This window comes from Lygodium microphyllum, chromosome 22 (assembly GCF_053477565.2).
Source record: "Lygodium microphyllum isolate KBCC chromosome 22, Lygodium_microphyllum_v1.1.10, whole genome shotgun sequence".
Classification (NCBI taxonomy): Eukaryota; Viridiplantae; Streptophyta; class Polypodiopsida; order Schizaeales; family Lygodiaceae; genus Lygodium; species Lygodium microphyllum.
The window spans coordinates 4,265,176-4,269,907 of NC_141156.1; positions in this window are offsets into that span (position 1 = coordinate 4,265,176).

Genomic DNA, 4,732 nt, shown 5'->3' on the forward strand with positions numbered 1-4,732 from the left:
GGCGAGTATACAAGGCTTGTATATTTTTGTTTGGCTTTTATGGTCTTTGTCCTTTGCGATTGCGGTATTCATTGTCACAACCGTCTTCGTAGAAACGGCGTATAATCTTCGTATGACCTGCGTATGACCTTTTGTTCTTGCTAAAACTAGTTCAGCAAGTCTGCAAGTGTGAACAGAGTCTACCAGAGAGCAATAAACGGATTATGTGCTTCTGCGTGTGAACTGCCCCTTTGATAGTGGTTAGAGTAAGTCTTTATTGACCTCTGTGACTTGCAGGACTTGGAGAGCTTATGACTTAAAGCTTAAGTAACTAAGCTTAATGAATCTGAACTGTCGACGATTTCGTTTTTAGGAGGGGGGCCGTTTTTTCCGCCGACGATCCAGGCGACAGCATGCTACGTTACGAAATTGAAAAATTGAGGGGCTTAAGCTTTTTACTGAGCTTATTAAGCTTTGACTTAAAGCTTTTAAACCTTTTGGCTATGGAGTTTACTGTTAACTCACGACTTGATAAAGGAGATGTCCACGTGGTCCTCCACCTCCAAAGGCTGGTCCTTTGCAATCAAAGAGTGCAAATAGGGGTTCTTGACCGCCAGGAACATGTTGGTATCGACCGTTCGCCATGAAACTAACTGTAGAGCTCGATCGTTCCAGGAGCTCCACCTTCGCGCAAGATGGTAAGCGATTGGAAGCTCTTGATCTCAACTTCGCTCTGATACCACTGATGCGCAGATCGGATGCCGTATGCGCGCATAGTGAGCGTCAGAAGGTCCCCAAGAACAAAAGAACTCTACTTTTTGCACACAAATCAATATAGAAAGCTTGCATGACATGAACAAGAGACCAATTGGGTGCAATCTCCCCCATGCCTTGTGTGAGCGCTCCACAAAGTATGTATTTCATATATTAATCATCTTCAAGCTCAAATAATAGCCCAAATTACAAAATAGCACGCTTTAGCTTTTGAGTTTGCTTTTGTGACAAATAGAATTAAAGCTAATGGGCGCCCAAGAAGTCAAGCATACCCAAATACAATGTCCAAATACAAATATCTAAATCGTGCGCCCATGTGCATACAAAAATAATAAATAAATATCAAGCGCTTTGATAAATAAGCGCGATAAAATATAGGTGCCATGCCTAAGATATGCGCCCATCAAAATATTGACGATAACTTTGAATACACGCTATCCTCCAATGCTTTCCACTGCCACCACTGCTATCTCTACACATCAACTGAAGCATTCACAATTGTTAGTAAAATAATACAATTAAATCGACAAAAGTGAATACCTAGCAGTCTTCAGCTATATAAATAAATTGGTTAGAAATCAATCCTAACCTAATTTATCATGAGTGCGCACTCTAAACTCATAAACGTTTATTAATTTAAATATGTATTTTGCAGAATCACCCGCTATGGAATCACCCATGTACACATAAAATTAACAAAACATCCGAAAAGGATAGGCGTCCCCATTGACTTCTCGCACAAAGAATCCACTTTGTGTATGAGCCCCGGTAATAAAATCTTACGGAATCCACCGTGGCACAAAATCCACCGTGTAATATGCCTCTTGGCATCATTCTCTCTCTCTCTCTCTCTCTCTCTCTCTCTCTCTCTCTCTCTCTCTCTCTCTCTCTCTCTCTCTCTCTCTCTCTCTCTCTCTCTCTCTCTCTCTCTCTCTCTCTCTCTCTCTCTCTCTCTCTATTAATTCCCAGCATTCTCATAAGCATACAAATATGCAAATGCAACACTTTTTAATTCCACATATTATTTATCCATTTGGCTTATGCAAGATATAGATCCCAAATATTTATGAGTAGTTTGTTAATCATTACGTTTAGCAAGCTATGATATAGTATTTGAGCTTAAAACATGTTAAAGGCCACTACACACATTTATTCATCACAAATATGTACATGTATGCATGTGTAAATGTGTGCAAATATGTGCACATGCACGTGCACACAAGGGACGAAGGGAAGGATTGCTAATGATCATGCCAAAGGATGTACTAAAAATTGTCTAATTACACGAGTATATACCTAGTTCTTGCATGTTTCTTCTAAAAAGATCTTGTAGGTATTAGCATACGCATATGCTTACTTAAAGCACATGATTAGTAAATATGTGCTTTGATAATTTTAAAGTCTAAATGATAAATTGGTCTTCTGTATTTTTTGTTTGTGTACACGAATTATCTAATATGATATTTTGATGCTTCACTTATTAATTTACAAGAAAATCGTGAGCCAATGTGCATTTTATGACAATCTTGACTATTACAAAAAGCAACTTTCAAACTTCTAAGGTAGAATTAGTAAAGACCATCACTTTATAGGCATCCTAATGACCCACATTTGTATGGGTCCTAGTGCAGAGCACTAGTTATTATCAATTGGGTAAGGTTGATCTTGCTTCATTTTCACCTTGTAACATGGATGTTGCTTCATTTTTAGGTGGTGAAACTAAATTGTATCCAATTTTCACCACATAAGGCTGGTGTAGACATTCTTTTTACCTAGTAATATTTTCTAGCTTTGCTTGTAGTAGGGGAAGCTATCCTAGAATTTGTCTTATTAGGAGATGCTAATCTATCAACCTTTTTCTAGAGTTTCTAACATATAAATATTCCAAAAGGAATGGAGATGCCTAATATTTTAGTAATTATGCATATTTAGACTTGATGCTACCCTCCTTTATAACATTTTCGAAAACTCTTGCTAGACCTTCTAGGTTGCTTCCTCTAATATGCATGTACTACATATAAGGTACCATGGAGACTTAGATCCATACCAAGATGTGACTTTGATGAGAGGAAATAATAGACCATCAAGCATCTCTCAACGTTTGCATTCAAGTTCCAATGGTCTTTGGTGCATCTTCTTATTTTCAAAAACCTTGCACTCCTACCCACTAATTCATTCTCTTTTCTTCCATCCTCTTGATGGAAGCAAAGGTGGAGATAGATAGACAAACACACACACACACACACACACACACACACACAGAACACAAATGAGCAATGCACTCATTGAGGAATGAGAGAATACAAGTGTCTTTTTATATAGACACTCATGGGACACTGCACGAGATAATTGGGATGACCCACAAGACTAATTTGGGACATGTAGCCATTGAAGAAGAACATGTGTGTGGCTGGCCCACATATACATATAAAGGCTAACACCTGAAAGTCTTTTGTAAGGGACCATTCCTAGAAGGAAAAATTGCAAATCAGTGATAAAATCCAATACTTGAAAGTCTTCTATAAGAGAGCATCCCTAGAGGATAGAGTGCAAAATCATCCCTCGCCGCCTCCGCCCCCTTCCCATCCAGTTGTATTGGAGATTTTTGTATTGCCTTTCAAGAATTCTAGAGACTTGCATGTTTCTTCTAAAAAGATCTTGTAGGTATTAGCATACACATATGCTTAATTAAAGCACAAGATTAGTTATTTATGTGCTTTGATAATTTTAAAGTCTAAATGATAAATTAGTCATTTGTATTTTTTGTTTGTGTATGCGTATGATCTAATATGATATTTTGACACTTCACTTATTATTTACAAGAAAATGGTGACCCAATGTGCATTTCATGACCATCTTATATGGGGAGGTGCATCTATGTTATACAAACACCTTGACACCCACACTTGCATGGACCCAATATAAGTGTGTTATTTGACTATTACAAGAAGAAACTTTCAAATTTCTAAGGTAGAATTAGTAAAGGAATTGTTTTGTGTATGTCGATGTGTGTGTGCGTGTGTTGGGAGGGGGAAAAGGGGGGGTTGCACATCCTTGCTTTATAGGCACCTTAACACCCAAAGAACATCACTTGATAGGCATCCTAATGACTTGCATTTGCATGAGTCCTAACATAGAGCGCTAGTTATTCTCAATTGGGTGAGGGTGATCTTGCTTCATTTTCACCTTGCAACATTGATGCTGCTTCATTTTTAGGTGGTGAGACTAAATTGTATCCAATTTTCACCACATAAGGCTAGTGTATACATTCTTTTTACCTAGGAAGTCTTTTCTAGCTTTGCTTGTAGTAGGGGAAGCTGTCCTAGAAGTTTATTTTATTAGGAGATGCTAATTTGTCAACGTTTTTTTAGAGTTTCTAACATAGAAATATTCCAAAAGGTATTGAGAGGCCTAATATGTTAGCGATTATGCATATTTAGACTTGATGCTACCCTCCTCTATAACATTTTCACTCTTGATAGACCTTCCAAGTTGCTTCCTCTAATATGCATGTACTAGATATAAGGTACCATGGAGACAAATTCATACCAAGATGTGACTTTGATGAGAGGAAATAGTAGACCGTCAAGCATCTCTCAACATTTGCATTCTACTTCTAATAAATTGTTGTTTGGTGCATCTTCTTATTTCCAAAAAAAAACACTAATTCGTTCTCTTTTCTTCCATCCTCTTGATGGAAGCAAAGGTGGAGAGAGAGAGAGAGAGAGAGAGAGAGAGAGAGAGAGAGAGCACCAATGAACAATGCACTCACTAAGGAATGAGAGAATACAAGGGTGTTTATATATAGACACGTGGGACACTACACAAGATTAATTGGGATGACCCACAAGACTAATTTGGGACATTTAGCCATTGAAGAAGAACACCTGTTGTTGGCCCACAAATACATATAAAGGCCAACACCTAAAAGCCTTATGTAAGAGACCATCCCTAGAAGGTAAAACTGCAAATCAGTAAT